Here is a 24,925-nt window from a genome sequence, read left to right as displayed (position 1 = left end):
CCGACGACTCTTAGCAGGAACACCGTGTATATAGGAAAAAGGAAATCCAATGATCAGTTCCTGAAGACCACCCGATAGTCGATGGATTGCCACGTTTTTCTCAGTCATTTACAATCGGAGTCTGCTCCTTAGCTGAGCGATCAGCGCGTCTCACTGCCATGCAGCAGGCCCGGGTTCATTTCTCACCCAGGTTGGCGATTTTCTCCGCTCGGGAAGTGGATTTTGTATAGCCCTCATGATCATTTCGTCATCATCAACACGCAAGTCGCCCAATCTCGTGTCCACTGAAAAGACTTGCAACTAGGTGACCGAACATCCTGAGGTGGGGACTCCCGGCCATCAATGCCATACGATCGTTTTCATTCATAATCAGACGCGGTGTGTAGGGGCATGGGGTCAGCTCACTGTACTCCCGATCGTTGTCGACGTTTCGACCTTAGAGGTGCTACGTCTCAATCAGATAGCTCCTCAGTTGACATCACGAGACTGCCAATCCGGAAATCACATAAATATGTTATGGTTCAAATGGCTCTGTGCACTACGGGACTTAACTTCTGAGGTCATCAGTCACCTAGAACGTAGAACTACTTAAACCTAACTAACCTAAGGACATCACACACATCCATGCCCGAGGCAGGATTCGAACCTGCGACCGTAGCAGTCGCGCGGTTCCGGACTGAGCACCTAGAACCGCCAGACCACCGCGGCCGGCTCTCTTAGGTACTACACGCCGAATATGGACGTTCTGTTGAAGCATAGGTTTTTAATAGTGGCACTAAACCTTGGTTTGAAAATTCTAAGTTTAGATCTGATAATGGTAGTAGACGAAACGTAACAGTAATTAAAGAAATATAGCGGGTGATTGCAATTAAAGTGTACCTACACACGGAGATCCAGTGTGGGCTATAGTTATTGTATGGCAGCGGAACTTCGTAGATATGCCAATGCGTTAATGCGGAATAACTCTACGATGGGGGAAAAAACTTCCGAATTTTGGCTGCTAGGTGCAAATCTGGCGCTGTACAGCATATCATCGACGTCTCCGGTGCTCATATTGAACAAACTGCGTAAGCGGTGGTTAGTAATAAAATTATTACTTCCTCACTAGTTTGACAATTTCTACCCACGACCCGTTCCTAATCCATTATACACGGAAACATTTCTATGCGTCTTCCTTGCATTCAGCGCGCCAGCCGGCTGCGGTAGCCGAGCGGTTCTAGATGCCTCAGTCCGGAACCGCGCTGCTGCTACGGTCGCCTCGGGCATGGATGTGTATGATATAGGTTTAAGTAGTTCTAAGTTTAGAGGACTGATGACCGCAGCTGTTAAGTCCCATAGTGCTTAGAGCCAATCAGCGCGCCAGATTTGCACGTGGTGGCCAAAATTGGAACTAATCTTATTTCAGCCTAAACCGGTTCGCCATTATAGCATTACAATATCAACTAAGCTTCCCTGCCACACGAAAATTGTAGTCCACTCTTGACCTCTGTGAGTAGCTGCGTTTTATGTATAACCACCCGGTATTAAGCGATCTAGACGGTTTTAGTCACAAAATATTCACAATGAGCGCGGACTCATATAGGAAATTTATTTGCTTTACTACTCAGTATGAGCGCAACCTGCGGAATGCAAGGAATCGGCTTCTAGTGACGCTTCGACATACCGTTGCAATCGGTCAGAAAGTTTCATTGGACGTTGCTTGTTTTGGCATGTAACAACGCTGCAGCCGACAAGTCGTCGTCTGACCCAACTATTGTACTGATTTCCTGTACGATGTGTTCGTTGGTGAAAAATTCAGAACAAAATTTTGAGCAGTTAATGCGAATATAGCCGCGCGGGGTAGCCGCGAGGACTTAGGCGCCTTGTCACGGTCCGCGCGGCTCCCTCCCGTCGGAGGTTCGAGTCCTCCCTCGGGCATGGGTGTGTGTGTTGTCCTTTGCGTAATTCAGTTTAAGTTAGATTAAGTAGTGTGTAATCTTAGGACCGATGACCTCAGCAGTTTGGTCCCGTAGGATCTTACCACAAATTTCCAAATTTAATACGAATGTAAGTGAACCTATCGTAACTATAGAACAATACATAAGAAAGTAATATCAGAAAGTGCAAGCGAACAATGAAAGAGAAAGGAGAAATCTAGTGGCAGTGGTAGGTGTGAAAGAACTCAAGAGGACGCTTTGTATTCAGAGTGCAGCAACAGGCTTGCTTGCGTGACAGTCCCCCCGTGCGTTGTTCTTTAGCTGCCACCGGAGCGGCGGTATCAGTGAGACGGCGAAGGCGTGCTGACCATTCCTCAGACCCTCTACTCTCCCGACTTCATTTTCTATTCCTGTTCATGTTTCCCATGTGGACTACTTCCATGACGTGTACAACATATGATAAATCGCATACCTTGAAATTTAAGCACCACGGTCTTTAACGAGAGTCAGTGAGTTTCTTTATTCGTAGCACGATTTGTATCGCAATTTCCTGAAGTAAGTCAACAACCTTTTAACTCGTCAAATTGTTTGCATTCCATTTATGTTACAAACGTTTGTGAGCTAGTTACGCTATCAAACCTACTGTATATAGATGAGCTTGTATGGGACGAACCATCATTAACAGTAAAGTATCTCCCTCTTCGGCAGATGTAATCTTTTCCGTGTCGGAAAGGAGTAAATATTGTTCGCAGTCAGGTGTTATTAAGAGCTTTCTGACAGCCGTGCGCTAGTATTTTTCGTTCTACTGTCACCTCTATTATCAAAGACCAAGATTTCGAGCAGTTGAAACAATTACGGGAGAAGTAATCGGCCGTCACCATGCTGCAGGAACGGTTCCCCTGCACAAGAGTGGTACTGCCAGAAATGTTCCATATACGAGAATTGTTAGTGTTATTGGTACTTCACAATTTATAATTAACAGCTTTAAATTTCCAACCAAGTATGTCCTAGCTGTTTCCCCATCTCACCTTGCTATCACTCTTTAGGCTGTTGTCTAGATCATTTCTTTATCCTAAAGCTAGAGAATAGTTTTCCTTGCCTCATTTTCGGTCACTTGTTCTTTCTGCTTGACACGCCCGTATCCATTTCAGTCTCATAATAGTCGCTGTAGCATCCGAGCATCTCCTGTCCCTTCTCGTTATTACCAACATATTTCATTCCTTTTCATGCTAGGTAAATCTTAGAGTGATGATACCTGCTTTGAAGTACAATATCGCACGATGTTCATAGAAATTTCGTTTCAAGCACATTGGCAACAGATTTTTGAATTGTGTTAATTACTGTCAATTACCAGCAACTTACGCCTATAGTCCCGTTGATATATTTCAGTCGCCCTAAGTGATCCTATACGCTAAGCGATGAGTATCGTGATTGTTAATTTTCACTGTAATTCTCCCAGCATTCTGGTTATAAGGCTAAATCTTTTGGACGGGGTACACGATAAAATTTCAGTTTTAAGAGTTTAATTGTAATATAAATGCGACTTGTATGCTATTACCCTCACTATTACTATTATTATTGTTATTATTATTATTATTATCATTATTATCATTTGGGTTTCCTTTATAAGAGAACTCAGGAGACAAAATTCAGGTTGAAAATTTTCTAATCCCCGGTACACTTTCTTCGGTGCTTCACTCACTTATGTCGTCTTCCTTTGGCGCTACATTATTATCATTTGGGTTTCCTTTATAAGAGAACTCAGGAGACAAAATTCAGGTTGAAAATTTTCTAATCCCCGGTACACTTTCTTCGGTGCTTCACTCACTTATGTCGTCTTCCTTTGGCGCTACTGTTATTAACTGAAACACATTTGGCAACAAGTACAGAAATGCAGGAAACACTGACGAAATTCTGTTGCTAGCTCTCATCCAAAACCGTAAGAAATTTTGTCATGTACTACGGATGCTAGTGGCATAAAGGTTATTATGAAGATACAGTTTGATAATTTTGCGGCATGAAATCGACAACTGATATGTCGCAGCTCACAGATATCGAACGACCTGTTCGGGCACAGCTTCGAGGGTAGCGCAGTGTTGTTCTTTCCCGGAAGGTGACACCTGGAAATAGGCGTCACACGTGAGCGGCTACGTCTCTTGGGGCCCCAGATAAATAGCACTGTCCTGCCAGAGACTGGAATTTCATCTCGTTTCACAGATACTACCACGGCTACGTGCGTATCTTTTACCCGTTAAGGACCAATAATCCCGCACTAATCGCGTATACTCCAATGCCTCTGAAATGCAACCTACTTCAGGCAGTGGGTATTCTCAGCGGCCCAATAATGCATATTTCTTACTTTCGGCTTCCCGTGATTTGTGAAGATAGCTTCGTCGGTAAAGAGAATTCTTTGGTTGAAGGATCTATTATCCCAATGTCGCATCAGAACTGTGTGACAGACTTCCGTACGTCTTACGTAATGTACCCAGTTAATCTAATGGGGGCCGGCCGGTGTGGCCGTGCGGTTCTAGGCGCTTCAGTCTGGAGCCGCGTGACCGCCACGGTCGCAGGTTCGAATCCTGCCTCGGGCATGGTTGTGTGTGATGTCCTTAGGTTAGTTAGGTTTAAGTAGTTCTAAGTTCTAGGGGACTGATGACCACAGATGTTAAGTCCCATAGTGCTCAGAGCCATTTGACCCAATTTAATCTAATGGGGAAGCGACACACGATACGGTCGGAAGCAGTTAGCGCGTAAACAATAACGCAGGACTTTTTGACTACGGAGGCAATCGCATTTTCTACATCTACGTCTGCATATATATTTCGCAAGCCACCGTATGGTTTGTGGCGTAGGGTACCTTTTACCACCACTACTAGTTTATTTTACTGTTCGATTAGCAAATATAGCGAGGCAAAAACTACTGTCTATATGTTTCCGTACGTTCTATAATTTCTCTTATCTTATCCTCGTGGTCCTTAGGCGAAATATGTGTTGGTGGCAGTAGAATATTCTGCAGTCAGCTTCAGATGTCAGTTCTCTAAATTTTCGCTATAATGTTCCGCGATGAGAACGTTGTGTTCCCACCAGAGATTCACATTTGGGTTCACAAAGTATCTTTGTAATACAAGTGTGTTCATCGACACTACCAGTAATAAATCTAACAGGACGCCTCTGAATAGTTTCGATCTTTGACTTTAATCCGATCCAGTGTGGATTGCAAACATCCGAGCAGTACTCAAGAATGGGTCGCACTAGTGTTCTATACGCGGTCTCCTTTACAGATAAGCTAAAACTTCCTAAAATTCTCCCAACAAATCAAAGCAGACCATTCGCCTTCCCTACTACCATTGCCTTTTCCATTTCATATCGCTTTGCAGCGCTACTCCTAGATATTTCATCGACGTGACCATGTCAAGGAGTAAAATATCTTCCACGTCATTAGGCTGTCTGGTACCGCAACTTCATGGAGAATACTTGAATTAAGGGACAGACTTTATTCTTTTATTAAGGAAATTAAAAGGATAAATAGCAATCAAGACTGTTTTGAAATCAGTTATATGTCAAGGAGTACGTTACTTTTGCTGTTTTCGAACATCACAGGACTTTTTTTTCCTATTCATCTGAATTAACTTATTCTTATCTCTGGAGCTAACATGTGGAATATAAGCAACGTCTATATCTTTCTCGTGCCACGGTTTTTCCTTACTTTCTGCCTGTCCATTAACAATTTTGAACACTCATTGAATCTTTAGTCTTAACGTTGATTACAGGTATAACATGAATGAGTACATTACTTAGTTTGGTTTATATAGATAAACGTTGTAATTTACGAGGACTGAAACTTAAATAGTGGCAACTATTTATTCACAACCGATAGAAAAGAGTTACGTATTTGCACCTGTTACTGTCCTTCAAAGTAGTCACCAGAGTTGTGTAGAACCCGTTGCCAGCGATGTGGAAAGCGTAGTATACAGTTAGCAGAGCCTGTTCTGTTGATGGTTCGAATGGAGCGGTCTAAAGTTACGGTGATTCTCGTGTGCTACTGTGGTGGTGTTATCCTAATGCATTACGTTCCTCCACGGCAGACCGTCAATGCTCAGTATTACTCCAGAATGAGATTTTCACTCTACAGCGGAGTGTGCCCTGTATGAAACTTCCTGGCAAATTAAAACTGTGTGCCGGACCGAGACTCGAACTCGGGACCTTTGCCTTTCACGGGCAAGTGCTCTACCAACTGAGCTACCGAAGCACGACTCACGCTCCGTCCCCACAGCTTTACTTCTGCCAGTACCGCGTCTCCTACCTTCCAAACATTACAGAAGCTCTCCTGCGAACCTTGCAGAACTAGCACTCCTGAAAGAAAGGATATTGCGGAGACATGACTTAGCCACAGCATGGGGGATGTTTCTAGAATGAGATTTTCACTCTGCAGCGGAGAGTGCGCTGATATGAAACTTCCTGGCAGATTAAAACTGTGTGCCGGACCGAGACTCGATCTCGGGACCTTTGCCTTTCGCGGGCAAGTGCTCTACCAACTGAGCTACCCAAGCACGACTCACACCCCGGCCCCACAGCTTTGCTTCTGCCAGTACCTCGTCTCCTACCTTCCAAACTTTACAGAAGCTCTCCTGCGAACCTTGCAGAACTAGCACTCCTGAAAGAAAGGATATTGCGGCGACATGGCTTAGCCACAGCCTGGGGGATGTTTCCAGAATGAGATTTTCACTCTACAGCGGAGTGTGCGCTGATATGAAACTTCCTGGCAGATTAAAACTGTGTGCCGGACCGAGACTCGAACTCGGGTCCTATTTGGAACATCACCTGCGAGCAGCTTTGCGAAACAAGCGGCGACACGTTCTGCACAACCCACCCATCATTTTGCACGACAATGCGCGGGCGCATATAGCGCAAGCTGTGGCTGCTCTGTTCGGTGGATGGGACTGGGAAGTACTGTACCATCCACCATACTCCCCGGACTTAAGTCCTGGTGAGTTTGATTTGATTCCGAAGATGAAGGAACCACTTCGTGGCATTTGCTTCAGAACTATCTCAGAGATTCGACAGGCAGTAGACCGCTCCATTCACACCATCAACAGAACAGGCTCTGCTGACGGTATACTACGCCTTCCACATCGCTGGCAACAGGTTCTATACAACGCTGGTGACTACTTTGAAGGACAGTAACAGGTGCAAACATGTAACTTTTTTGTATCGGTTGTGAATAAATAGCCGACACGTATATTGCGATATAATAACAGTGTCTAACTCATGGTTTTATCATTTGAGGAAAACGATTTTCTATTTCGCCTACCATGAAGGTGTGAATACTTTTATGAATGTGATATGGTCAGTCGACCGAAACTGCCTATGTAAGTAAATAATTTTACTAAGAGAGTAAAGCGGCATTACGTCATTTTTAAACGAAAGATTATTGCTGCGCCCTTATTATAATTCTCTATATTTTCCATGAACAAAAAAGAGTACCTTACGTCTGCGTTTTAATAGAGCAAGTACTCATTTGTCATCTGGATGCACGTAGTGGAGACCGCATCATCACAGGCCCGACTAGGACCTCAGCGAACTTCCTCACGCCGTTTTAGAGGATGCGCTGCGAAGTTAGAACTTGGTCGTAGCTGCCAAAAGTTTGAAGCCGTCTGCAGCCCTGGGGCTGTCGTAAGCTTTCGTGACGCCGCTGAACTCAACCATCCCAAGGATCAATACGTTCTGTGATCGCTTCACAACTGATAGGCGTTGTATGATCACATTGTTGTTTTCCTGTCAAAAACTCGTTGATATTTATCCTTTTACAGCAATTTTGAAACTGAGAGACTCGAATATGAACAAACACCTACCTCACGTAGCCGCGATAGTAAGAAAACATATTCTGCAAGACCGAGTATTTAATAACAGTGACTGAAGCCTTAAAGACAGAGGTACCGTATTAAGGACTGTTCCTATGTAAGTATGAAGGGAAGAAAATTAAAACTGCTTACAGTCGACCAGTATCTAATAATCTCGTCGCTAACAGAACGTTAGAACCTAGTCTTCCTTTCTTCCCACATAAAGTCGAAGATACGAGAGCAAGGAGTTTCATCTTAACCACTTGACGAAAGATCTGTTTCTAATGACTGAAAAGTAACACAGGTCACACAAATTTTCAAGAAAGGAGATAGGAGTAACCCACTGAATTACAGATCCATATCACTGACCTCAATTTCTAGTAGGATTTTGGAGCATATACTGTGCTCGAACATTATGAATCACCTTGAAGAAAATGACTTATTGATACATAACCAACGCGGATTCAGAAAATATCGTTCCTGTGCAACGCAGCTACCTCTTTATTCCCATGAAGTAATGAGTGCTGTTGACAAGGGATCTCAGATCTATTCCATATTCCTAGATTTCCAGAAGGCTTTTGATACCTGTTCCTCACCAGCGACTATTAATCAAATTGCGTGCATATGGAGTATCGACTCAATTGTGAGACTGGATTCGTGATTTCCTCTCAGAGAGGTCACAGTTCGTAGTGATAGACGGTAAATCATCGAGTAGAACAGAAGTGATATCTGGCGTTCCGCGAGGTAATGTCATAGGCCCTCTGCTGTTCCTGATTTACGTAAATGATCTAGGTGATAATCTGAGCAGCCCCTTAGATTGTTTGCAGATGACGCTGTAATTTACCGTCTAGTAAAATTATCAGGCGATCATGTCCAATTTCGAAATGATCTAGAGAGAATTTCTGTATGGTTCGAAAAGTGGCAATTGGCACTAAACAAGCAAATTACGCGGTCATCCACATGGGTACTAAAAGACATCCAATAAATTTTGCGTATACGATAAATCGCACAAATATAAGGGCTGTCAATCCGACGAAGCACCTAAGAATTACAATTACGAGCAACTTAAATTGAAAAGATCACATAGATAATATTGCGAAGAAAGCGAAAAAAGGACCGCGCTTTGTTGGCAGAACACTTAGAGGATACGACAAACCCACTAAAGAGACAACCTACATTACATTTGTCCGTCCTCTGCTGGAATATTGCTGCGCGGTATAGGATCCTTACCAGGTAGGATTGACGGAGGAAATCGGAAAAGTGCAAAGAAGGGCAGCTCGTTTCATGTTATCGCATAATAGGGGTGAGAGTGTCACTGATATGATACGCAAGTTGGGGTGGTAGTCACTGAAACAAAGACGGTTTTCTTTGCGGCGAGATCTATTTACGAAATTTCAGTCACCAACTTTCTCTTCCGAATGAGAAAATATTTTTTTAACACCCATTTACGTAGAGGACCATCCGACCGCCTTGTCGTCCTCAGCTGAGGATGCGGATAGGAGGGGTGTGTGGTCAGTACACCACTCTCCCAGTCGTTATGGTGGTTTTCTTTGACCGGAGCCGCTACTATTCGGTCAAGTAGCTCCTCAGTTGGCATCACGAGGCTGAGTGCACCACGAAAAATGGCAACAGCACATGGCGGCCCGGATGGTCACCCATCCAAGTAAAGGCCACGCCCAACAGCGCTTAAATTCGGTGATCGGACGGGAACCGGTGTATCCACTGCGCAAGGCCGTTGCCATCATCACAATAAAATAAGAGAAATCAGAGCTCAAACGGAAAGATTTAGGTGTTCTTTTTTCCCACGCGCCATTCGAGAGTGGAATGGTAGAGAAGTAGTATGAAAATAGTTCGATGAACCCTCTGCCAGGCATTAAAGTGTGAACTGCACAGTAACCATGTAGATGTAGATGTAGATGAAGATGTAGATGTAGAACTAGACACTGAGATTGTGGTGACATTAGTGAAATATTCTTTTAGTCGTGTTGGTAAATCCTACAAACTAACATAACTACCATCTTGATCTGATGAATAGTTTTATGTAAATGACGTTTTAAATTAGTCGTGTCGTCCTTGCTTCTTCTAAATCGATTAACTGGAATATTGTTCATAATAAATTTGATTGTGTTGGACAGTTTTAAACAAAGAGTTATGAAGATTGTTCCCTTCCACTAAATAAAAAAATCAGAAATTGCACAGCTGAATTCAGACTCTGAAGGTGTTAACTAGAAGATCCACGCGAAAGACATTCCAAAACTGCAGACACAAGATAACACGCATAATATATCATTGCATGATCCCCGATGAAAGTCATCAAGCGCATGACGCCATTGGCATATCAGAAAGAAGAATATTCATTATCAAGTGGTTTTGAGAGAGTTTTGTGGCCAAAGATATGTGCGTCGAGAAATATTCAAGAAAGCTAGAATAATCTCCATGTCCAAATTCCGCAACTTGTCCGCCGTAAATGCCGACGGCTCTCACGTTGTGATTTGATGGATAATAACTGTTGGTGAGGACTAGAAATGATCTAACATAAATTGTAATGCCAAATTTTTTACAATCGAAAGTTGTAATTTATCGTCCCTCTCTTTCGCGGGGTTCATAATCTTATGTACTTCAAAGCGAGCGTCATCCGGAGCTCCGCACTGATGATCGTTTGAGTTAAGTACCTTATAATATTTAGTCTTAAGCCCTCGTCTGCAATAAGCCGATTTCTGTTTTGAACATCTCCAAATCACAGTCCGTATGCCTCGGTTCCCTTTATGATACACGGGTAACCTCTATAATGGCCACGTGACTTACCATGATTGGGCATTGCCATTTCCATATCAAGTCTATAAACAGACAAGCACACAAGGGGTACGAACAGAACACTATGGAAGTTGGAGTTGTAATGCGGGATGGACGAGGATTTTGGGAGTGTAGCTAGACCAAGGCTATTAGGGAGTGTTTCTTGGACACTCTCAGGTTGTAGGTAGACCGTGACTTGCTGAGCAGGTAGTTTCCAGTATGGCTGGACGCAAATTTCACACAACTTTGTTTGGGTGCAAATTACGCTGGCCGCAATTTTCATACATTAACTGAACTCAGTAGAAAATAGAATGTGAAAACGATTTTCTCTGCAAGGTTCGGATTATTTCAAGTAGAATCGAAGTGTTTTTGTGTATTTCTTTGTTACTCTGATATGAGACGTAGTTCTGCCACTTCACATCAGAAATAAAACAGCATCTAGAGCAGCTGTTGGAAGTCGGTGGTCTTGTATCAGAAAAATTTGAACTCGATTTCATCTTCTGGACCGCTTATTGCCAGTGCTTATTAGAACGCAAGAAGAATACATCTTACTGAATCCCTTGAAAAAGGAGACCCACAAATAGGTCAAAATTGCAAAAGTTTTCTGGGCCACCCAGATTAAACCTTACGTGAGAAGATACTTGCATTTCCAACTGAAAACAGGATCTACAGAAACGTCTTTGCCAATGGTAAGACTGAGGTATATAAACCACTAATTGTTGAAGTACTCATTTCGCCTGACAAGCAATCATTTCGACATCTAAGGAAACTTTGTTCCTTAGCCGAAAACGTGGTGATGCCACCCATGACTGATTCTGTATAGACTTTCTAAATTGTAGTTTCCGAATTAAATATACAGAATGCATAATAAAATACGCTGGACAAATGATATTGACCTAAAGTGGGACTAATTCTAAAAGTAAGCCCATTTTAGGTAAAAGGAAGACTATTTCATTGCCATACCAAGATACGCCTCCCAGCTCTCATAGCAATTAATAGCGTAGGACAGTCTAAGCATATGGAGTGAAGAAAGTAACAACATCAATTGAAACTATGTTAACGAGCACGTAATTATTACGGAATGCACAAGGGTTCAGTGACATGAATGACATTTTTATCAGCATATGTAAACAAAACATTGTTCTAAAAAGTTTCAACCACAAATACACAACAAAAAGTGTTTTCTTCTATTTAGGTCTCAAGGAGATAACAAAACGAAACACATCCTTTCTATGTGACTCAAGACAAGACACCAGCGCTTGGCCCTGGCTCACCAGACCGAAGAGAGAACACCTAAAAACGTTTCTATCGGAAGGGAACTGCAGGGAGAACATCTGGAACCGCAGCGGACCGAAAACATAACGCTAGCCCACAGACAAAAACTCAACACAAGCACACACACACGTTGACATCAGGTCTCTGGATCTTGTTTTGCGTAGTTTGAGCATACTTGATGTCTAGCCTACATATATGTTATGGACTGAAGAGGGAAAGCTAAAGGCGCTACTAGCGGGAAAGGACCGCAGACGAAACGCCTGGAAGTGACGATTTTTTTTTTGGGGGGGGGGGGGGGGGGAGGAAGAGCATAGGTACAAATATTCGACACGTTCCACTCGGCTAGCAGTCTCAGGTAGCACTTGATGAAGATAACAAGTCATAGTGTCGAAATATCAGGCAAGAACGTCACTGATATATGGCAGAATACCCGACGCCTTAAGATGTCAACATAATACTGAGAAAGTCTGAAGAACTACATCAAGAGACTGTGCGGTGAGAAATGTACCGCAAAACCTGGACAAGTTCGACAGAGGAAAGGGAAGGAGTTAAGTTATCTCAATTTCGTGTTGAGATGTCGAGATGGAGACCTTTACGGGTTTTCGCGAAGATTGAGCATCACATCAACTCCAGAGCAGCGAACAAGATAAAACGTCGGTCGACTATGGCACTTGTGAAAGGGATATGCGTCACAGGCTAGACACGGTATTCAGAGAGCCTTTACACCTTCACCTGTACATGGCAGCCTCCTTAGCAGCTGAAGATTGGGACAGGGTAGACAGTGTCTCTTAGTCTCTAGCAGAGTGCACTAAGAACAATACCCCAGCATGCCAGTCTGCGAAAATCGCCTTCATGAGTAAGAAAACGCAGCAGATGGAGAACACTCGTACGGTTTTAAGCAGTTTGATGACTCAACATTCAAGGTACTTTGTAGGAATCTCAATTGTGCAACGTCTACTAAGAACATGCCCCTTCCAGAGTTCATCAATGCAGTGGAACAAGTAGCCAACACATTTCCACCAAGTGTGGCAGAAGTTCGCCAAAGCCTCCAAAATCGAGCATCTCAAGTGATGACAGGTTTGCACTCAAGGAGCTTTGGGATGACAGCAGCATCATGGTGTTTCCAGCAGGCAGGGGAAACTCTACAGTTGTTTTGCAGCTTTATGATTATGATAAGAAAGTGCATCAACATCTGGAGGACACTGCATATAAACTTTTTAAATATGACCCTATGGACACAGTGGACAAGACGGCCAGGGTCTCCTGAAGGAAATCGATATGCCTAACAAGGTCATTAAACAATTACAAATGACTGTGCCAGTTCCACCTAGACCACATGGGCTCCAAAAAGCACAGAAACGGGGTATGACACTGCTCCCAGTTATTGGCACCTTTGGCACATCAATGTATTCAACAACTTAGTACCTGAAGAGTCTGCTGTTCCCAAATGTGAGGAAGTATATTCACCACATCCACGACTCAGAGGACTACTTACAATATCTCACGCAACTACGTACCACAGATCTGATGTAATAGTCAGTTTTTAAATGATATCTCTGTTCACTAGATTGCCACTGAATGACTCGTTAGAAATGATTGCCGAGAAATTTGACGATGTTTTTCTGGAATTGTTCAGACATATACTGACCTCAACTTATTTTCTGTATGTGGTACAATATTACGAGCAGCAAGAAGGTGTATCCATGGGCTACCTTCTGTCTCCAATGGTTGCCCATATGTTCGTAGAGAGACTTGAAGAGGAGGCGCCAGAGACAGATAGATGGAAACCCACACACTTCTTCAGGTGTGTGAATTACACCTTTGCGATCAGGCTTTACGGTAGGGATAGGCTCAATGAGTCTCTAGAACACTTGAACTCAAATCAGCCAGATATAAAGTTCACCAAGAAACTGGAAAAGGATGGCCTGTTGCCATTTCTGGAAGTATTTATCAAGAGTAGAGCACACGGCTCGTTTAGCCACAGAATGTATTGCAAACTTAAACTCACTGATTTATACCTGCAAGCCAGCAGTTGTCACCACTCAGTGCAGAAGAAGTGAGTTCAGAAGACGTTGGCCCAGAGATGACATTTCGTCGGACCTACATAGCTTTACTGTACAAATAGAACATCTGCAATCATTGTTATGCAAGATTGCATAGAAGACCAAACAGACTCAAGAGGTCCTTCAACCAGCCACTCCTTCACACGATGTACGATAAGTGCATGATGAGGCAAAGATTGTGGCATACTTGCCCTGTGCAGCATCTATTTCTATCAAATTCAGCAGGATTCTCTGGAAGCACAACATCAAGCGTGTGATCCATGTGCCTACCAAAATGAGAGAGGTACTGGAAAATCTGGAAGATGACCTGGCACCAGGAAAATAATGAATTTGGGATATGCCTATCCCGTGCGACATGCCGTACATTGGTCTAACAAATAGGACAGTGGACGTCAGAGGGAAAGAACATCAGACGCATATTCGACTAAGACAGACAACTGAATCACCCATTGAAGACTATGTCTGGGCCGCGGGGGATTAGCCGAGCGGTCTAAGGCGCTGCAGTCATAGACTGTGCGGCTGGTCCCGGCGGAGGTTCGAGTCCTCCCTCGGGCATGGGTGTGTGTGTTTGTCCTTAGGATAATTTAGGTTAAGTAGTGTGTAAGCTTTGGGACTAATGACCGTAGCAGTTAAGTCCCATAAGATTTCACACACATTTGACCAACTACTTCTGGAACTCAATAATTTCATGAAATTTGATGAAACGAAGGTCCTTGCGCAGATCCCCTGATATGGAGATAAAGTTTAATGGCGTGTACAGAGATGAAGATGACGAATTACTTGCTGAATCGTGACACTGGGTACCAACTCAGTAACAACGTCAGTTGTTTCCGTCGCTGCGGTTAGTTTACTTCTGGGCCATCTGAACTTGTCATTTCCTTGCCGTGCTGTCCAGATTGACAGTATCGCTGCTGGTCCTATTCTCCCATGCGTTTGTTTGATGTGCGTGTGATACCCCATGACTGAATGGCCTGATAGCCACACATTCATACGAGGGCTATCCACAAAGTACATTGCGTTTTGGAATTAAAAATAAATGAAGAATTGTAAATTTTTTTTATTATATACAGATGAAAGCCACACTTAGATATTACTTTTCTACATAGTTGCCATTTAAATTAAGGCACTTATCGTAGCGATGGACGAGCTTGGAAATTCCTTCGTCGTAAAGTTTTGCCGCCTGCGCCTTCAACCACGTGGTTACCTCTTCTTGAAGCTGTGCATCGTCGTCAAAACGCTGCATAGCCAACCACTTCTTCATTGCTGGGAATAAGTGGAAGTCGTTCGGTGCCAGGTCGGGACTGTACTCTCACTTAAAAGATTCGAGAACTTCACGAGTGGCATTTGCCGTGTGGGCCCGGGCGTTGTCGTGAATCAGCAAGATCTTTGAGCCCAACTTTCCCCTGTGCTTGTTTTTTATTGCTCTTCTGAGGTTGTGCAGAGTTTGGCAGTACCTTTGAGAGTTTATTGTAGTGCCTCTTTCCAGGAAATCCACAAAAATCACACCTTTTCTGTCCCAAAAGACAGTCGCAATCACCTTCCTTGTCGACATTGTCTGCATGCATTTCTTGGGTTTTTGGGGGGAATTTGTGTGCCCCCACTGCAGTGACTGCAATTTTGTCTCGTAGTTCACATGCTTAACCCATGTTTCGTCACCAGTATCGATGCGATCGAGTAATGAGTTCGGCCGTCACTATGCTGGGTCTTCCACTTCGCTCTTCGTCGTGAACGATAGTTCGGCCATTTTAAAATTTTATGACCCACTGACGCAATCCACCTCCAGTGATTATGTTGTCCCCGTACAGTTCACAAAGCTGCCGATAGATTTCTATCGGTGTACAGTTTCTTGCAGTCAGAAACCTTATTACAGCACGCACTTCACACTTCGCGGAATTTTCAATTAACGCTGACATTTCAAACTATCACAGTAACTCAACGGAGTACAGCACGAACCTCTCACTTGCACGGCAGAATGCCGTCTGAGCGGCGGAATGCCATGACACCAAGATGGCCGCGCTAGCCCCGCCCCTAACGGACACAAACGAAAACGTAATCTACTTTGTGGACAGCCCTCGTATTATCATAATTATTTGGTGGCACCTGAAGATGAATCTTTAAGCTTCGAAACCAGGCGTGGAATAAATTTAAAAAATTACTGGCATCTGAAGTAGATTTTTATTCTATAAACAACGAAATAGAGCCTGGAATCATGCACTGAAGTTGGTTAAAACGTAGAAGAACGGGCAGCAGCAAAAATCCACTGAAAGAACTGAGTCTGTGATCATCGGGACAGAGCCCCAGATACAGTACCAGGTTCGCTTCTAGTGGACATGAATCGCAAAGGGAACACCTGGAACTGAATCGGACCGAAAACGGAACGCTAGCCCACACACAGGCGCTCCGGCCCGAAGAGGAAACTTCTAAGGACGCTGCTAGTGAGAATGGACCCCAGACGCAACGCCTGGAACTGACGATGTAGGGGGAACAGCGCAGGTATCAACACTGGACATATTCCACTCGACGAGCAGTTTCACGTCGTCGAAATATCGAGCGAGAATGAGGCTGATAGCCGGCAGAATACTTGATACATAAGATCGCCAGGAAAGTCTGCGGAACTACACCAAGAGACTCTATGGAGAGGGGACGTACCAAATGTCAAGAAGCTAGACAAGCTTAGGCAGAGGAAAGGGAGGATTCTGAGTTATCTCAGATTCTTGTTGAGATGTCGAGATGGAGATGTAGTACTAGGATTCGCTAGTGTGAAGCATCACATCAGCTACAGAACGGCGATCAAGATAAATCATCAGGTGCGCATGGCACCTGTGGGAGAGAGCACCTGTAAAACGCACTTTACATTTACTCTACAGCGCTTCAAAAGAACTATGACATTTTTGTCCAAGGTTTTCCATTTAAGTTCTCCAAGCAGCTCTGTTAAACTTTCACAATGACTTTACGGCCCTGTTTAGAAGTCATCAGTACGTTTCTGACTTCGTTCAATGTCTATTGTCATATCTACTTGATAAGGACTCCAAACACTGGAACAATACTCTCTAATATGGTTGCACTAACGTGTTGTACGCGATTTCGTTTATAGGTGCATCGCTCTTGTGCAGAACCCGTCCGAAAGTTTTAAATTCACCTTTGATTTTCCCCAGTACTGAGTTAACGTGATTCCATTGCAGAAAGCTCCTTACTATTACTGCCTCTAAATATTTATAGGATATGACCTGCTCAAGGTGTTCACCAATAATATTCTAAAGGATGCTATCGGATTCTCTCTCTTTGTTTGAAGCGAAAGAGAAAAGAAGTGTGAGATATAATTAAGATGATTATGTATATCAGCAGCAGTAGAATTCACGAGAAGAGATAGAGAAGCGAAGAACATCAGTAAGAGCACTATGACAACATGTAGAATTCAAGAATATTTGGAAAAGAAAACAAGGTTCTTCTACGTCATGAGGCGGTTGCGAGAAGTCGTTCTAACAAACTAGATGAACAGTTCCGACGACCACATGGAGTGATTACAGAAGACCTGCCCAATGTGGCAATTAAAGCACCCAGAAATAAGCACATGCGAGTACGTGCAAATCGGTTGAAGCCTTATTATTAACGGCAAGAAAAGTCGAGAGGAAAGAGTAGCATGAGGAAAAGTTATACAGTAGCCATGGTCCAAGTGAAACTGATCTCATGGGGACTGTTTGTGGTAAGTGGATGGCTGCGCACAAAATCATGTGGAGAAGCAGTGGAGATCCAAAACACAGAAGACGCATCTGAGATTTACTGCCACTTTCAAGGCAAGGTAGGTTCAAATTTTTCAAATGGCTCTGAGCACTATGGGACAACTGCTGAGGTCATCAGTTCCCTAGAACGTAGAACTACTTAAACCTAACTGACCTAAGGACATCACACACATCCATACCCGAGGCAGGATTCGAACCTGCGACCGTAGCGGTCACGCGGTTCCAGACTGTAGCGCCTAGAACCGCTCGGCCAGTCCGGCCGGTGGCAAGGTAGGGATTACAAACACTGCATGCAGAGTTGTGACGTATGTGTACCTAAGGAAGTTTGACGAGAAATTCTATAGAATGGCGGGTCATAAACAAGACCATCCAATAGTGCAGAGGAAGATTAATGAAATTAAATATCAGTAGAGCACCATGTAACCTTCCCAACAATTAGGCTGATAGCAATATAGCCTCATTGGGACAAACTAACGGCTTAGTTCAGCAATTAACCAAACATAGTTCCAGACCCAAGAGGGAAGTTTTTAGTTTCGTAGCCTTATAGGTAACATACTATTCCAAACGTAAATCATATCGACGAAACGAAAGCAAGATCGGAGAGTTTGCTGAGACTGTCAAAGGAACAAGTTGCCGTAGTCCGAGCACGAGTGTCTGTGCTGATTCCAGTGGTAGATTATAATGGACTTTGATAACTTCGTGACGGGTAACGTATTGGAACGTGTCATTGGCATTTGATTAGTAGAAAGTAAAGAGTTCAATTTATAGAGAATGCTGCCACTCCCAAATGATACAGGGAGATTTATTTACACACACCTAAGATAAGAGTGTTTATTATTAGACAATTATAGTAAGTTGCATGTTCAACTATCAGTAGATCAATTAGAATGCAAAGAAACTGTTAAGGGAGCAAAGATATGTAAATAAACTTTTATACTGTTATACATGTCTGAACAGCATGAGTGCGAAGTCCAGTTGCTGGAAAGCAGGTTTTTTCCAAAGAATGGCGGGTGGGAGATAATGAACTTAGAGAAAAGTCTGTGGACACATCTTAGTGATAATGAATGGCTATACATAAGCTTTGAACGAAGAAACGAACAAGTCCGCAGGCATATTCATCTACAAGAAGTAGAATCGTTAACGTTCAATGCAAACTGCAGATGTTATGGCTCGCAGGTGTACTTCCAGTTCAATAGAATAATACAGACCGATATCACTGGAAGGGATATCTTCCAAACTATTACAATGAAAATTAGAGAAAAAGCTGAACATATCGGAAATACTATCAGAATTACAACTAAACTCGTAGTGACTAGACTGGACAACCTATGGGAACTTGGAAGAAAAGAAACTGGAGGATGTTGAGCAGCTAATTGATAAGCAGCAAAGTGAGGTTAAGAAGGACAGATGATGTGGTCATCATCCTGAAAAGAAATAATAGATGGTAGAAAATAAATATGAAGAAAGTGGAACTAGGTTAAAAGAAGAAATATGTAGAAACAAATGTATCATATACGTCCTGACAGCACCACGAATGCCACACCTTCATCGAAATTAGGTGGCAGGACCAGTGCCAGGACGATCACATTCTGCAGCATTTCTTTCTATGTATGGTCCATGTTCCTTCAAGATATGTTACTTGCAAGCGACACATCATGCGAAAATTGTTTCCGTCGTTAAGTTTAGCACATCAGTGTATCTTCAGTTTTCGTAGACATGTAAATATTAACAGTTGGGTAAATGGGTAAATAACAGCATCTAAACAAGCTGTTAAAATAAAACTGACATTAATTTAACATCTAGGCACTGATTCTAAAATAAATTCTGGAGATGGTACAGGGAATGACATAAGAAGACCTAATGGAACGAAGAAAGGCGCACATGTTAAACTTTTGCCGTTGAGCTAGCCGAAGATATCTCAGGGGTAGTAGCCAATTAAAAATGCAGTAGCTATGGAAGTGTGCCTAAAAGGGATAACGGAAGTGGAAAGAAGAACTGTTGACACGTAATCAAGATGGGTAAACTTTGTTGGGGTGCATATTAACACACGCCCGGGTTCCCGGGTTCGATTCCCGGCGGGGTCAGGGATTTTCTCTGCCTCGTGATGACTGCTACGGTCGCAGGTTCGAATCCTGCCTCGGGCATGGATGTGTGTGATGTCCTTAGGTTAGTTAGGTTTAAGTAGTTCTAAGTTCTAGGGGACCGATTACCATAGCTGTTACGTCTCATAGTGCTCAGAGCCATTTGAACCATTTTGCAAATTAACAGAAGCAGTTTCCGAATGCCTTACAGAGTTGTGACCGAAGTAATGTATGTAGCAATCACGACGGAAAGCGAGTTACTGATGACAAAGAAACAGATGAACTCATGGAGGAACACACTGACGAAAACCCGTCATTTAAGAAAATATTTATTAAAATCGATCACATATCAAATATGGACTGTGATGTATAAAAGTACTAGTTGTTAAGGGCCGAAACACTTGCAGTAAAGTCACTGAAAGTTCTCTGTGTGAGAGCAGTTCCCTTCAAATAAAACATAGAGCTAATAACTTTGTTGAAACTACTTAGACTATGAAGCAAATTCCAACAGATGAAACATATATTGGAAAGACAAAACATAGTCCTAAGAATATAAAGTATTTATAACATGTATATATTCTGACACGTCAGCCATAGAGTCATTTAATGATACTTTAATTCTACTACACAGTCCGCAGCTCGTGTTCCAGTACACAGCATCACTGCTTTTAGATCGCGCGGTCGCGGGTTCGATTTCCGGCCGGGCTGAAGATTTTTCTTTTTCTCAGCGACTAGCTGTTTTTGTTGTCCTAATTATTTCCTCTCGTCTTCATCTCAAAAACGCCTAAGTCGCTGAAGTGACGTAAAACAGAAATATTTTTACTAGGCAGCAGAATGACTCTCGACGGGACCTCCTGCCAGTGACGCCATGTGATCATTTCACTTTTGCAACACAGTAATAGCCCAAGCACTGGGTATTGGTGATGCTAGTAGTAGTCTACATCTACATCTACATGGTTACTCTGCAATTCAGACTTAAGTGCCTGACAGAGGGTCCACCGAACCATTTTCTTTCTACTTCTCTCCCATACCACTCTCGAATGGCGCGTAGGAAAAAGGAACACCTAAATCTTTCCGTTCGAGCTCTGATTTCTCACATTTTATTATGATGATCATTTCTCCCTACGTAGGAGGGTGTCAACGAAATATTTTCGCATTCGGAAGACAAAATTGGTGATTGAAATTTCGTAAATATATCTCGCTGCGAAGAAAACCTCCTTTGTTTCAGTGATTCCCACCCCAACTCGAGTATCATATCAGTGACACTCTCACCCCTATTGCGCGATAACACGACACGAGCTGCCCTTCTTTGCACTTTTTCGATGTCCTCCGTCAATCCTACCAGGTAAGGATCCCATACCGCGCAGCAATATTCCAGCACAGGACTGACAAGTGTAATGTAGGCTGTCTCTTTAGTGGGTCTGTCGCATCTTCTAAGTGTTCTGCCAACAAAGCGCAGTCTTTGTCTCGTTTTCCCCACAATATTATCTATGTGGTCTTTCCAATTGAAGTTGCGCGTAATTGTAATTCTTAGGTATTTAGTCGAATTGACAGCCCTTAGATTAGTGCGATATATCGTATACCCAAAATTTACTGGATTTCTTTTAGTACCCATGTGGATTACCTCGTAATTTGCTTGTTTAGTGCCAATTGCCACTTTTCGCACCATACAGAAATTCTCCCTAGATCATTTTGAAATTGGAATTGATCGTCTGATAATTTTACTAGACGGTAAATTACAGCGTCATCTGCAAATAATCTAAGGGGCTGTTCAGATTATCACCTAGATCATTTATGTAAATCAGAAACAGCAGAGGGCCTATGACACTACCTTGCGGAACGCCAGATATCACTTCTGTTCTACTCGATGATATACCGTCTATCACTACGAACTGTGACCTCTCTGAGAGGAAATCACAAATCCAGTCACACAACTGAGACGATAATCCATATGCACGCAATTTGATTAATAGTCGCTGGTGAGGAACGGTATCAAAAGCCTTCTGGAAGTCTAGGAATATGAAATGGATCTGAGATCCCTTGTCGACAGCACTCATTATATCATGGGAATAAAGAGCTAGCTGTGTTGTAACTTTAACTGGACTGATGTCTCCTGGAAAATCTACGTAGTGAGGAAATGCGTCTTGCCGAATGCATTACTAAACAACTGATTCCGACAAAAAATGTGACAGTACACACACGGCAGTTATATTTTAGACGTTGTGGTTCAAATAGATTCGAAATTTATGAAGGTGTTATCAAAGAGACGGGTATAAGCTGCGAAGCTGCTATTACAGCGATGGTGGTTATGAAGGTAAGAGTTCATCAAGAGAACTAGGACCGTTGTGCATTTCGTAGAATTTAGAAGTGAGAGAAGTGTTATCCTAGGTTTCAAGATTTGTTACACCTCAATGGGCATCACCGCAGTCACTCACACCCGCTTCGCAGATATTTATTTGTAACTGCAACAGACTCTGTCTAAGCAGTTAGATGGTTTAGCAGTAAAGTCAACCCGTGATCTAGTTTTGGCATACATTTCCGTTACCATTTTGAATTTTTTTCCTAAACATATGACTTATTGAGTATTGTGATTAGTTCAATTAAAGACACGAAACATATAGCGAGAACTATGAAAACACTATAAACTTCCAAAACCATGTGGTTCATAATTTCTAGTCCGTTCAAACGTCTAAAGACAATTTTCAAACCGAGATGGTCCACGTGAAACTTATTGCCTTCATCCATGCCTTATACTGTGACAAAGAAACAAAAACTGAAGTTTAAACCTATGTAGAGCGTGTACATTTTCTTTTATTGGCAGTAAAAAGAGATGTTCCTTCCATACATAGGATTAGAGTCCCAGAATTGTGTCAAAATACCGAAAACACTTAACCAAAGACTGTAACTGTGTGTAAGACATAGTGCATCCTATGAGGTTTTCAACAGCCGAGGTAAGACAAGATTCTTGTATAACAGGAAACTAGAGGAAATTATTTGTATATACAACGAAAAGCTTTAAAATGGTCATCAGGAGGAATTATAGCAGTCCGGCGTATTCAGCAACAGTGTAGTTAGACATTGCTGATACAAGAATCTGTATTTGATAAGTGTGTACATTACGGCAGTGTTATCTCCTGTGGGTTTATGAGACGTAAACCAATTGACAGGAAAAGTAAATACAGTCCGCTAGTAAGAGTTTGTGTTTATTGTTCTTTCAGAATATTTTCGTGTTGTCTGCTTGTCTTGTGGTGCAGCTTATGTTGAATAAAAATACAACCGTTGATGAAATTAATTTAAGAAAGAAGGTAACTTCCTAATCGTTGTATTCTGCAGCTACAGGGACTGAGAATACTTGCTTAAAACTGTTTTCTTCTTACGTTATTCGCAAGGGGACTGCATATCGATGTCTTACGCAACAGGCGTTTCTGCACTTGTTACGTAACAACTGCTGTTGAAGTCTATAACGCGAACCGGGAGTAGTGAAGGATAGGTAACTTAGAGTTCTTAAATTTGTCTGAACAATTGATTCCTATCAGAAGAAACTCTATAACAGTTTCCTGTCACATAATACATTCTACCAGACGGAAATATTATACCGCCGACATCCTAAAAGTACACTCGGAGTAAAAAAAGGCGTTGCGCCACTTACCATTTATCCGAATGGGACGAATATTTGTAGATGTCGCGTACAGGTATAGACCAACAAATAATTAAAATTTCAGAAAAAATGGATGATTTACTCAAGAGAAAGAGTTTCACAAACTATGCAAATCAGTAAGACGTTGATCCACCTCTGGTCCTAAGCAAGCAGTTATTCGTCTTGGCACTGATTGATATAATCGTTGGATGTCTTCCTGAGGTATATCGTGCCAAATTCTGTCCAACTGGCTCGTTAGATCGTCAGAATCCAGAGCCGGTTGGAGGGCCCTTCCCATAATTCTTCAAACGTTCTCGATTAGGAAGAGATCCGACGACCTCGCTGGTGAAAGTAGAGTTTGACAAGCACGGAGAGAAGTAGTACAAACACTCGCAGTATGCGGCTGAGCATTGTTTTGATGGAATGTAAGCCCGGGATCGCTTGCCATGAAGAGCAACAAAATGGGGAGTAGAATATCGTCAAAGTACTGCTGTGCTCTAAGGCTGCCACGGATGGTAACCAAGGGGTTCTGCTTTGAAAGAAATGTCAGTCCGTACTATGACTCATTGTTGTCGGTCTGTATGACGGGAGACAGTCAGGTTGGTATCATACCGCTGTCTGGGGCGTCTCCAGACACTTCTTCGGCCAGGAATTTCATTGACTGAAATAGAATTGTCGAAACGACTTACGGGTGAACTGCCGGATGTCAGTGTCCAACGGGCACAATATATCGCCAAACGACCACATTACCATCATCAGGTGCGATGATAAACTGACTGATGGATGACCGGCGCCGCGCTATTTATCTCCTCCCCTCCATCTCTGATGGGCTGCTCCATCGGCCATCCGTGCCCATCATCCCTAACCCAACTCCTTACACCGACACAGTGTTCCATCCTAGGTTCGCGGCTAGGTGGACGTGCTGACGCACCTCTGCTGTTCCTCCACCCGAAGTCATTCATTGTCTGGCACCTATTTTCTCTTCCTGGCCATTCTAATAGTGGGATCCCATGCTTTACTAAGGCAGTACAGGGTTCTTTGAAGACACCGTCCCAGATGTTGGACGTCTGTACAAGAACCTTGGTGTGGTCATAATCAATTCCATGCAATCCCGTCAGGGAATGTTATGTGACTGCTAACTTGTTAGGCTGCTGCAATTTGGTGTGACATTCGTGTCCTCGGCAGTGATCTTCGACAGGACTCACCGTCTGACTTACGCGTGTCATACCACAATGACACGGTATCTGATAGACCCCGGATTTCCGAGGTCGTCTTTCACGGAACCAAGCAGCGCCCGTTTTTTGGATGGTGGGCAGAAGACCGTCTTCACTTAGTGTTCCGGAGAATTTGTCCTATCTTCTAGGATAAGGCGCCACAGAAAGGATTAAATGCAATGGCTGTGTCCTCCTGAGAATCCTCTTCTAGTTCAGCCGGATGTACAGAAGGTATAAGACTTAGAGCCCGTCGAATTTGCCAATTCTTGCAGCCATTCTTCCGGAAAACCGCTCTAAGATGTTCAAGTTCCTCGTTGATACTCTTGTCGTCAGAGAGGGTGCCAGCCCTACGTAACTTCCATGGTA

At 43.0% G+C, this 24,925-nt stretch overlaps 1 protein-coding gene across 1 annotated transcript in view; it reads right to left on the bottom strand.

Moving 5' to 3' along the window:
- LOC124722674 (protein tipE) overlaps positions 1 to 24,925 on the bottom strand; it is a 512,209-nt gene that overhangs the window by 156,221 nt on the left and 331,063 nt on the right. The window lies entirely within an intron of this gene.

The sequence above is a fragment of the Schistocerca piceifrons genome, chromosome X (genome assembly GCF_021461385.2).
Source record: "Schistocerca piceifrons isolate TAMUIC-IGC-003096 chromosome X, iqSchPice1.1, whole genome shotgun sequence".
In the NCBI taxonomy this organism is placed as follows: domain Eukaryota; kingdom Metazoa; phylum Arthropoda; class Insecta; order Orthoptera; family Acrididae; genus Schistocerca; species Schistocerca piceifrons.
Note: the sequence above shows the minus strand (reverse complement) of the source record. Positions and strands in the feature narration are given on the sequence as shown.